Genomic DNA, 12,953 nt, shown 5'->3' with positions numbered 1-12,953 from the left:
CATTATTAGTGCCTTAAGTGTGTGTAGAAGGTCAAACAATCAACAACAAAAAGCCATGTCTGCAGAGTCCTTTCAAAAGCAGATGAACTTTTCCCGAATGAATGAAATAAACCTCCCAGGCTTTTCTTTTCCCCAGCAAAACCCAAGGCCCAAGCCAAACATATTTCCCTGCCTCTAGGAAAGACTCTCAGCAGCTACAATTCCACCCATAGTCTCTTTCCTGAAAGGAAGGAAGCTTCTTTTATATCCTTCCTCCACACCAGTATGTTTTGTCAGCGTAGTGTACAAATCTCAGCAGCAGTGAGACTGTCTTCCAGGAGTTTCCTATTTACTGGCAGGTGAGGGGAGCTCCAGTTCATTCTACTCTTAGGTGAGTTAGTGCTGGGGCCCTAAAGAAAGACAGCAATTTGAGTCTGCCTTTTTAAATCCTCTACTCCTTGCCTTTCTGACATCACTTCCTTCATTGTCTTCCAAAACAAGATAATGGAGCTCCAGAGGCTTCCCTCATATTCTTAGATGGACTGGTACAACCTATGACAGCGTGGGCACGGAGCTATACCTAGAGAATGAAGACATGGGTTCCAAACAAAAAGTGGAAGCAATCTGTATCCGCAAACTGAATCTACTATTAACTTCTGTTGGGAGCATAATCTCTGGAGATCATCCACTAAGGAAGAATCTCTGAATAGCATACATTAAGGACAGTACCTTCCAGGGGGAGCAAAGAAACTTGTTATTAATTATTACTTATCAGCTGAGTGACAGGAGAGCCTTTAGGCCTCAAGTAACAACGGGACCTCTTTGTGGTAAGCCAGAAGTAGGCAACCTTCAGCACAGGGCCCATCAAGGTAATCTGCTGGTGGGCCAGGAGACAATTTGTTTACATTGACCCTCCACACACACAGTCCCCTGCAGCTCCCATTGGCCAGGAACGGTGAACTGTGGCCACTGGGAGTTGCAGGGGGCTGTGCCTGCAGATGGTCAACGTAAACCAAACGTCTTGCGGCCCACCAGTGGGTTACCCTGATGGGCCTCGTGCCGAAGGTTGCTGACCCCTGTGCTAGGCACAGGACAGACACATACTATGACGTTTTACAGCACTTTGAGGCAGAGAATTATCCAAATAAATAAGGCAAATTGAGAGGAGGGGGGAAAGTATTATCCCCATTTTACTAAGGAGGAGCCAAAGCAAAAGGAAGTTATGCCCAAGATTTTCAAACGCGACTAATGATTTTGGGTGTTGAATTTGAGACATTTGAAAGGAGTCTTAGAAGTCAAGTGCTGAGCACTTGTTGGATGCGCCTCATCTTCTGAACATCAGCTGCCTTAACGGTGTCTCTAGCCGGGGAGCCAAAATCACTTCTGAAAATCTTGGCCTAAGTGACTTGCTTAATGTCACACAGAAAACCTGTGGAAGAGCCAGTACCTGAACCCAGGTCTCCTGAGTCCCAGCCCAGTGCTAAAATGTAAAATAATCTTTCTGCTCTTCAGCGCCCCTAAACAAACATCGCAGCACAACTTCTGCACCCAGGAGACAGCAGTTAATGAAGGTGGTGCATTTGTTGGTGAAAAATTAGTTTGTGCAAAGTATCAAAATGTTCTTCGTTTCCCTCCATAATAAAGTTGGGTCTACTGATTCTTAAGTAATTTTCCTTTTAGGTCATTAATAAGCCTACACTTTTGTTTGGGCCTATTAATATCAAGATATTGGGTGAGTGAGGAGCTCCCATTACTACAGGTTTATGGGCTTCACATAAAGAATACAGATTTCAAGTCAAGTTAAATGTTTGCCCTCAATTGTGGTGTTCCAGAGCCACAGAGAGGAAGTTTGGTGAAACTCAATACTGAAGAGCTAAGTACTAAGAATAGAACTGAAATATAGTGCCACAGGTCAGGAAACAAACTGTATCCTGCAAACAGTTCAGCAAATGCTTTACTTCAAGCCCACAAGTAGTCTCAGAGAAATCAATGGGGCTACTCACATGCTTAATACTAAGAATAGCGTTTGCAGGATCAGTGCCTTAGTGTTTACATCCTTGTGGGTGATTAAGGAAAGAATTAGCGTTACTGAAAGTTAGAAGTGTCTCTTGTCAGATTAGGAAGGTTTCACTGACATCCAAAAAATCATATCAATAGGTATAAATGAACCCCCTCTATTATAGGTAGGGCCCTACCAAATTCAAGGTTCATTTTGGCCAATTTCACAGTCATAGGATTTTAAAAATCATAAATTTCATGATTTTAGCTATTTAAATCTGAAATTTCATGGTGTTGTAGGGGTCCTGACCCAAAAAGAAGTTGTGGGGGGCTCGCAGGGTTATTGTGGCAGGGGGTGGTGGTACCGCTACCCTTACTTACTGCTGCCTTCAGAGCTGGGCAGCTGGACAGCGGCAGCTGCTGGCCAGGAGCCCAGCTCTGAAGGCAGCACCGCTGCCAGCAGCAGCATAGAAGTAAGGATATCATGGTATGGTATTGCCACCCTTACTTCTGTGCTGCTGCCTGCAGAGCCTGGCCCTCAGCCAGCAGCCACCACTCTCTGGCCTCCCAGCTCTAAAGGCAGCACAGAAGTAAGGGTGGCAATACTGCGATACCGCCCTAAAATAACCTTGTGACCCCCCTGCAACTCTCTTTTTGGGTCAGGACCCCCAATTTGAGAAACACTGGTATCCCCCCATGAAATCTGCATAGTATAGGGTAAAAGCACACAAAAGACCAGATTTCATAAGGGGAGACCAGATTTAATGGTCCGTGGCGCGATTTCATAGGCAGGAATTTGGTAGGGCTCTAATGATAGGGTAAACCAAAAAACCAGCCATAGGAGTCAATCATGCTGTGCACTCTAGCCCACTCCAACAATACATTGTCAGTGGGACTACTCATTCCATTGTCTGTGGGACTACTCACATGTTTAATTTTATTCATTTAAGCATATGCTTAAGTATTTTTTCTGGATCAGGCTACATTGCTTAGTATATTGCAGCATCAAGTCCGTAGCGCATATGGGACAACATACAAAGGGCTTTTTGAATTTTGCTTGGCCTCAAGAAATACTAAGATGCCTCGATTCTCCCTAAAATACACAAGCAATTAACAAACATGTCTAATAATTTGTGCTCAGTATTGGAAATGCTATATTGAAAATATAACAGTATGAATATAGTGTTATTTTAATAAAAAAATGAAAGTTAAAAGCCAGGCCAGCTGTAAGCAATTAGTATTGAATGCCACTGCTATGCCATTTTAAAAGTGGTAATTTGCAATCAGGAGAGAAAAATGTTTCTGTTCTGCCAGCTTGAGATTTTTGGAAACGCAGTTATGTTTTTAGAAGGAAAACAAATCCCATTTAAAAAAAATAATAATAAATTATGATTTTATCTCAAGAGGTGTATTCTAAATTTTGTCCCTTCAGTGCTGAGCATTCAGTGCAATATATCAGATCTAGTTAACAAAAATCTTATTAAAAATGTAAGAAGAAATAAGAAAAAAAGAAAAGAAAATCTAGTCATTTATCTTCATTCAGAAAATGAGCTCCATTTCCAACATCTGAAGTCCAAACATCCCTGAATTTATTTTCCATTCATGAAAATAAACAATTTTCTATTGACATAGAGTAATTACTCTCTAATCTTCATTCTTGTAAAGTAAATGGGAGTAGATCTTTCAATTTTCTTGTAATACTGTATATAATCAAGTACATGCAAATAACAATCATCAGTTTATAATACTTTGCCAACAGAAGGCCTTCTCACCACACTCTGTGATCTCTATCCCTAGTAAGCTTGTGTGGTGGTAATACAGATTTACTAGTGGAGCAGTGTGATTTTTTAAAAAATACTTAAGTGTCCCTGGTGTTTTCATCTGCAAACATCATGCAGACAGCAAGACTTACTGACTAAACTGCAGTAGTGAAGTAAATGGCTGAGGAATAATGTTAAGAAAAACATCTTTTGGCATTTGTGGCAGCCTCTTTCAAGCATGGAGTAGATGTGTGTCCCTTCCAATTGTATATGGATATTGGATGCATCAGTTCCTATTTCTGCTGTATGTCCTGCCTTCCTAAATGTGATTCTATCCTCTGTCAACCTATCCCTAACTCCAGTGATATGCACTAAAGTCCTGATTCAGCAAAGAACTTAAGCATGCACTTAACTTTAAGAATATACTTTAAAGTGTTTTGCTGAATAGGAATGGGCTCAAGCTTCTCCTTAAAGATAAGTGCATACTGAATTGGGGCCTTTAGGAAGAGTCTGTGTCTGAATGAAATGCCCAACACATCATGTACAGTCACTAGAATTAATTAATGTCATTGGAATTCCCAGGAAATGCAAAATTACAGAAGTCGAGTTAATTTAGGTTGACAAATGAACCAAATCTGTTTTTTGATTTGGGAGAACACAATATCTGCACAGTTTTGCAGGCTCAAAATGTGCATCAAGCCACAGAGTACGTTATCCGTCTTGAGAGTTTTTGAAATAAAACCAAAATGATGTTTCCTGTATTTGCAAATGAATTAAGCTGATGAAGTTTCAAAAGTGCCATCACTAAGAATCTGACCTTTTCAGCCATGATGAAGATTTCGATCACTTTGTGCTACCATCTATTAGGAAATTATGGTTAGAAGAGTGTAGAAAATGAAAGAAAAAATATAAAAGAGTCATTTAAGGCAAATCCCCTAATAGCTGGAACTTAAATTATCTTTCATGTTGCTGACAGCAACTCTTGTGACCTTCAGAGTTACCAAAGGAGAGCATTAGACAGAGTTTCACAGAGCTCTGAAGACCGAACACAGCAGGGATGAGACATGCTTGGTCTGATTAAGATTTGGATCACTGCTTTGCAGGGGCGGTGCAAGGATCTTTCATGCCCTAGGCAAAACTTCCATCTTGTGCCCTCCCTCATCCCCAAGCCCCTGCCCTGAGCCCCCTCCCCCACAGCAGCTCCTCCCCTCTGCCCTGAGGCGCTCCCCTGCGGCAGCTCCCCACCCTCCACCCGCCGCCCCACCCCAGCTCACCCCTGCTCCGCCTCCACTCCGAGCACGCCATCGCTGGTTCACTTCTCTCACCTCCCAGACTTGCGGCGCCTAAGCTGATTGGCTAGGGGAGGAGGCAGGACAGGGGTGAGCTGGGGCGGGGAGTTCCCCTGCGTGCCGCTCCCCCTCCCTTACTTGCTGCAGGCGGCCCTCCCCGTGCTCCCCTGTCCCAGCTTCCTCCACCTAAATGCCGGTGGCGACCGGGATGGCCGAAGATCCGCTGCCGAAGAAAATGCTGCCCCCCAAATCCTAGCGCCCTAGTCAACCGCCTAGGTCACCTAAATGGTTGCATTGGCCCTGCTGCTTTGGCTTTTCTCTATATGTTGTATGCACCATTTTCCCTCACAGTAGCCTCTGGAGTCCCCCATGTTGTTTTCTTTCTATGTTTTGGATGTAGACTTCATAGCAGGAACAACAAGAAAAACATTTGCCGCATCCTTCTCCTTACCACGTCTCTGATAGGTCCCAGCAACAGCAGCAGAAGACATGAGGCCATGGAATCAACTGTATTGTAAAATGACTTCTGTGTAACTAATCCTTCCCTCTGTTGATAGAAAAATCTTCTCCAACCAAGAATTAAAGGTGAAGATTTTTATTTTCAGAACAGGAAAGAAGGCTATAGCATTGCCTTGTCTTAAATGCTTCAAGTTAGAGCTGGTACATTTTGTTTCAGTACAACAGTTTTCCACAGAAAAATGCAGTTTCATTTAGATCTCAATGTTTCATGGGAATGTTTCAATTTTGAACAATTTGAATTGAAATGGAGTGTTGTTTTGACTTTCACAATTGTTTTTTATATTTAATTTTCAAAAACTTTTTTAAAACTGGTCATCAATTTAAATATTATACAACTATTATAATGTAAAGTATTTAATGTATAATATTATATAGCCTAATGTTTTGACATTATCAAAATGAAACATTATTAAATCAAATCAAAATACAGGTATTTCAGAACTGCTGTTCCATGGTAACTTTCAAATTTTCAACTTGTCATCCTGCTCTCAGATGAAAGGAAGTTTCAGAATGTTGGAATTTCCCTCAGGATGGCAGCTCTACTTTCAGTGCTCTCTGGAGAATAAGGAGGAGCTGAAATATCAGCAAGGCAGATTTCTGCTGTGTTACCACGATATGGCAAGGCTTGAATTGAGTTCTGTATTATCTAGATACTGTGGGAAATATGATACAGAACTGTATAAAAATAATTCTCATCCAAAAAAGAAAGGTGGTACCCTTTCAGCCAGAATTTAGCCTCTGAGGAAAAGGACCCAACACAGCAAAGAGGGAATTCTAGTGTCATGGTGAGTGTTGTCATGCCATGCTGATGTACAGTATAAAACCTTGTTTCTGTCAACGTCAGGTGCCACAGGTCTAAAACGCAGCCCTGCAGAATTGCAAAGCAAGACCTTTGCCTGCTGCATCAGCGCACAGCAAGGTCAGATGAGGAAACTGCAGCTAATGCCCCACCACCAGAGGCTACACCTGCTAACTCAGCAAAGCAGACTGCTGATTGGACACTACCTAGGGTTCCCACCACCTGTCTGGGTTTTAAACGGACAATCTGGTTTTTGGCTTCTGTGTCTGGGTGCCATTTAGGATTGCCAAGTGCCTGGTTTTCAGGAACCTGGCAACCCTAAATAGCAACCGAAACCAAAAGCCCAGTTACTGTGAGGAGAGGGAGGCACCAGATCATTAACCCATGCCAGCACCTGCTCAGCAGGGGCTGCGTCCTACCTATAGGCAGGCTCCTTGAGATGATCCAGTGAGCGACAGTGAGGAACAGAGCATAGAAGCGAGTAATGGGGGTGGGTCTTGGGGGAGAGACATAGCAGGGGCAGAGTCTTGAGGGGAGAGTGATAGCTCAGTGGTTTGATCATTGAGCTGCTAAACCCAGGGCTGTGAATTCAATCCTTGAGGGGGCCATTTAGGGATCGGGGCAAAAATCTGTCTCAGGATTGGTCCTGCTTTGAGCAGGGGATTGGACTAGATGATCTCCTGACGTCTCTTCCAACCCTGATATTCTATGATTCTATGATGATTCTAAGAGGTGGGGCAGGGCAAGAGGTTCAGTTACCATCAATTAGAAAGGTGGCAACCCTAACAGCACTGGGTATAAAGCTTCCTGTTTCACCCCCGTCTGAGCAGTTAATTGCTAGGTCTACTGCTGTCTACACTCCTGATATCAAGTCCCTGTTCCTGGCTTCTGCGGACACATCTTGTTCCTGTTACCATGCCTCATCCCCAGTGCTGCTAGCACACCTTGTTTCTCATCTTCACCCCGCTTCTGACTCTGTCTCTGACTGTTATCATGACTTCTGTCTCCAGCTTCATCCTGGCTCCGACTCCGACTCTTGATATGGTTTCTAATGCTGGCTTTCACTTTTGATGTGACTCCCCAACACAACCCTGACTCCACTCCTGACCAGTAGACCAGACTGCCCCTTTATGAGCCTTGACAGTTACCTTTGGAAGAAATCATTCACCTGCATGCCAGCCCAGACAAGCTGCAAAGGGTGGGGAAGAAGGCGAGAGACAAAAAAAGTTATAAAGTAATAAACAAAGCAATCGTGGCTGAAGAATTAGATTCCATGGAATTTTTAATGTATTTGCTTTCCCAAGTCACTAACTGTCCATGTGGACCCTGCTGATGCATGTAACAGTTTGTTAATGTGCTTTGATCTAGTCCTCTTTGAAATTGGACTAGATTAAAGCGCATTAACCAACTGCTAATGTGCATCAGCAGGGCCCACATGAACAGTTAGTCTGTGGCATGCTAGAGTGGGACAGATTCACATTGCAGCTTGCCAGGATGTAAATGTTCACATAGACAAGCGCTTTGATTGCAGATCTTTCAGGTTATAATATCTTTGGGGGAAAGGCAATCATTTAATATATGTGTGTCTAGTACCAAATACCACGGAGTCTTATGTCACTGAGACCTCTAGGTATTACTAAACTACGTATTACTAATAGATATTTTCATGACTTTTTATGCTATTCCAGTAAGGTGCTCACTATTCTAGTTCAGAATTTGTGCTATCTCATTGACTTCAGCAGAGGGTGTAGAGGGCAGAGGGCAGAACTTCACACAAAAAAATCATAAAACACAATCTTCCATTCCTTTCTCAGACCAAGCTGACATTGCCTTGGATGGGAGCTTTGCCTGAATGGGGCATACAGGACATGGCCCATAGCCATCTCAAGAGTTTAGATACAATTTTCTTCTTCAGGACTGGTAACCCACACCTTAGGGTGACCAGATAACAAGTGTGAAAAATCAAGACACTTTCTTTGGGTGGGGATATAGTTGCTTATATAAGACAAATCCCCTAATATCGGGATGGTCCCAATAATATTAAGATGTTTGGTCACCCTACCATACCTTAAGGAGTGGAGACAATCATGGTCCTTGGAGCTACGCAGGCTAGCTCTGCAGAGATCATCATATGGATAAAGCTGGACATCCAGAGATATTACAGATGTCACTAGTAGGCAGACTGAGGTGAGTCAGAATGAATCAGGCGTTTCTGTTACACCCTCTGCACATGCCGCCACTCAAGGCTAACATTTCAGCCAAGGCATAAAGCACTACACAGTTTTTTATGGCAGGAGGAAAATGCCATGCTTCTGAGTCTACACACTTAGAAAGGGAGGTATAAGTACCCTGGCCATCTTTCTACTACTTGCTGTTTATCTTTGAAGAAGTGAGCTTTCAACAAACCACCCACGTCTATGAAGGCCTGGTAATTAAATTTAAAAGGACTCAAATGGCCTGTATAACTTGCAGTCTGGGTTTTGGGATATGGAGACTTTCACCCCTAGGTCACTGGTTTCAAAGCAGCCTGCCTTTGTATAAATGACTGAAAGGCATTACCATCTAGAGGCTGTAAATGACCTGTGTGAAATGAATTGTTGGCTTCAGTCCATTTCCTGAAGGCCAGATGTCAACATATGTTGGAAGCCTCAGGAGAGAGGTTAAAGACTGCATTGACTTGGACACTACATTACCCTCTTACTCCTTGAGGTGCCTCCTCCTTTGGAATGATTAGGGCACATGTGCAGAAAATGAGGGGAAGTTTGCAATGGCCCAAGCTTTATCTGCTTTGTGGATACATGGGAGACATTAGCCCTCAAGGATATTATTCTAAGATCTTTCGGGAGCATTACATTCCCCTAAAAATATTAAAAATTTACAGCACCCAACCATTCCCTTCTGCTCCTTTCACTCATCACCTTAAAATTAATCTATCTCCTTTGCCCAGAAGAAATCTGCTGAGTATTCTTCTGTGAACAATACTTAAAAAGACTTAATAGGTGACATGGAACCTATGTTGCCCTCAACAAGAGAGTCTGAGAAGCCCATTCAGCACAAACTTGGGACTTCCTTTTTTTTTTGACAGGGTCCATGGTAGTCAGCACATTACAAGTGGTGTTATGTTGTGTCCATTAGGCTATGTGTTCGTTCACCAGAGAATACTACTGCAGCATGGAGCTACTTTTTTTTTTTTTTTAAATATAAATAAATTAAAATTGGAAAATCAAACAATACTAATTTTTTTTTTTTAAGTGATGTACCTGCCTCCTGTGGGCTGGTACGATGCAGTGTGCTTAAGTTCTGCAATGACCATGTGGGTAGCATCAGAAATGTCAATGTGCTGATGCTTTTATTTTGTCCACCTGTGTCCTTTTAAAAATTATTTATCTGAAATCTCAGACTTTTCTATCCCACCTGAGTTGAGCTCATGCAACAAAGGAATGCTAACTTTGCTGTGTCTCCCATGTAGCTGCTGGAGCCTAAGTAATGTCATATAACGAGCAGGGACAATCTAAGGCCAGAACGGTACAAGAGTCATTCCTTGCTTGAAGATGACTCCCTTTTCAGTACAGGGATTTGTGAAGTGTTACTGTGTTTAAGGCTTGCAGTGCTGTACATTAGTACCAGACCTCTATAAACCTGATGCTCAGTCCTAAACACTATCTTTTGTGACTGTAGCATACATAGTTCCGGTCATGTATGAAAGCAATTTGATAGATGTGCAAAATAATTGAAGTATAAAGTACATTCATTAGTTTTATATATATATAGTTATATATATAGTTCAGTACTTACACACACTTTTTCTTCATTAAGGAACAATAAAAAGTTCAGTTATTTACAAAATTACATTATGGAAATGCTGCTTGAGTTTATATGGCTAAAGTTGACATGAGTTTTGCAATAAAGCAGGGATTAAAACATTTTGTTATATATGAACCACTTTGTTATGCATGAAGAACAACGTGTAGCCTCCCTGAAATGACAGCACTAATTCTTTGAGTATAGAACTATTTTTTCTGAGAATTTACAAATGAATTAGTTAGTTTCAGAGTTAAAATTAGTTTATAAAGAGGTCTGTTAAGAAATTTAGCACCTTGTGTCAGACCTGTTTTCTTTTGTCCTGAATAATCTCAGTAATTAAATAATAATTCTGACTCTTCAAACTTCAACCTAGTTAAAATTCACTGAAAGCTTGTGCAAATGGTAATTTTGTTATAAGGATTAATGGTCATTTTTTGCTGTTATTCTTTATAACTAAAAGTTTCTTCTTCAATGGGAGCTGACAAATAACAATCTTTTATAGAGAATTCCATGAAGAAATTGCTTTCTTTAAAAAGGGCTGCCATCTCCTATTGTTTTCAATGGGACTGAAGATACAGTTGCCGTCTTCCAAATGGCATCTGCCTCCCATTACCCTTAATAGGAGTGAAGCCAAATTGCCTTCAGTTAATATGGGCGCTCCTAACAGTATAGAGATTATGATACCCGCAGGAAGAAAAAGAAAAAAAAACAACCTAATGTGTCTTTAAAAATCAGTTTAATGAATCTAGAACTATAAACACTACTGTGACCTAATTATAATTGTATATTTATGGCATGGTATCATTACAGGGCATAGTTAAGGTTATTTGAGTACCATAGCTCTGCATTTCTATACCTTAATATTTTTAGATTTTTTTAAAATCTGTGCTTAGGTTTGTAATGACTGTTTGCCGCTGCTGTGCTGAGACCACTGCCTATCATGCTAATCAGTATTGGCTCATTTTTGACTTGTACTTCCCCGTCTGTCTAGATTGTAAGCTCTTTGGAGCATGGACTGTCTTTTAGTTCTATATTTGTACAGCACCTGGCACAATGTGGTCCTGGTCCATGATTGGGACTCCCAGGTTCTACAATACTACTACTTCTAATAATGATAGATGTTTTTGGAGATTACATCACTGTTATGTTTTTAAATCACTGACCTGTGATCTCAACTTAACTTCAGTTTAACAAAGTTTTATTTGCAAAAACAGCTTGAAGTACTGCTCAGTCAAACCTCTTGACAGGAGTGAGCTCCTTCAGTTGAACCTGAGGACTAGCAAGCCCAGCCTCCAAGCAGATTAAAGGGCTCTGCTGAGTTGTGGTAGGACCAACTGATTGGCCAGCCCACCTGACTGGTTGACAGGAGTCAAGCAAGCCTGCTTTTAAACTCAACAGCAGCAGATTGCTGGCTGCTCAATGTGTATGCCCACAGTTGTGATCACTCTGTGCCTGCCTTGGTCCCAGTCTCATCCCTGTTCTGCTTCAGCCGTGGTTTGCTGTTTGCTCCTGACTCTGGCTTTAAGTTAAGCATGGCTTGACTGCTCGATCCTGACTCTTCCTCTGATTGCTGGCTCTGGTTCCTGGCTCCCAACTCCGGCTCCAACTACTAGGCCTGACTCCTGCTCCAGCCATTAGCTGTGGCCACCTATGCTCCAAACATGACAGCTCTGAGCAAAATTGCAGTTTTGGGGGATGTATATTACAGCTAATTAGGTTAATATAATACTGTATTACGCTAAATATAGTCACGTCCACATGAAACTGAAGTAATACAGTGTTGTATCAGATCCACTTTGTTCTAGTCCATCCTAAATTTCTTTCGATCTAGTTTCTTTATTGGTGCCCGTCATTGTGGTATTTGGGTGCCTTATTTAGACATGTCATGGTAAAGTCGCTGCCTTTTTCAATTAGACACTGGTAGAAATGCACCAAATAGAAACAGATGTAGTGATCCATGCCTGAACCTGCAGCCAGACAGAAACAACAGCTCTAAGAGGTGTGAATCGAACCATTCATCCAAATCAATGCTCTGTGGCCATGGAATCTGAGTCTTTTTCATGATACTATGAAATGGAGAATTTTGCCATGGGATTTATCATTTTGCTGCAGCCAGAGGTTCACCATTATTTTTCTGTGTCCTTGCCCTGATGGAATTTGCCTGTGGTGGTTTCTTGTTCCTCAGCTTTCTTTTCAAGAGAAGGGCTACTAGGATGATGAGAGGAATGGAGAAATTACCTTATGAGGGGAGACTTTAGGAGGTTGGATTGTTTAGCCTAACAAAATGAAGGCTGAGGGGAGATACAAATGCTACCTATATTATATATCAGAACAATAAACACCAAGGAGGGAGATGACCCATGTTAAGGGTCAATGTTGGCAGAAGAGAAAATGGATATAAACTGGCCCATAATCAAGTTTATAGTTGAAATTAGACAAAGGTTTGTAACCATCAGAGATGTGACATTCTAGAATAGCCTTCCAAGAGGAGCAGTGGGGGCAAAAAACCTAGCTCGCTTCAAGACTGAGCTTAGTAAGTATATGGAGTGGATGGTATGATGAAGTTGTCTACAATGGCATATGGCCCATCCATGACTGCTATTAGCAAATACCTCCAATGGCAGGAGCTGGGACACTAGATGGGGAGGGCTCTGAGTTACTACAGAGAATTCTTTCCCAGGTGTCTGGCTGATGAGACCATCAGGATCTAACTGATCGCCATATTTGCAGTCAGGTCAGATTAACAGTGATCCTAGGGTTGGTTAGTTTGTTTTTGGCTTCCTCTGCAGCATGGGGCACGTGTCA

This window comes from Chelonoidis abingdonii, chromosome 1 (genome assembly GCF_003597395.2).
Source record: "Chelonoidis abingdonii isolate Lonesome George chromosome 1, CheloAbing_2.0, whole genome shotgun sequence".
Taxonomy (NCBI): Eukaryota; Metazoa; Chordata; order Testudines; family Testudinidae; genus Chelonoidis; species Chelonoidis abingdonii.
The sequence above is the reverse complement of the archived record's forward strand: the minus strand, read 5'-3'. Positions refer to the sequence as shown.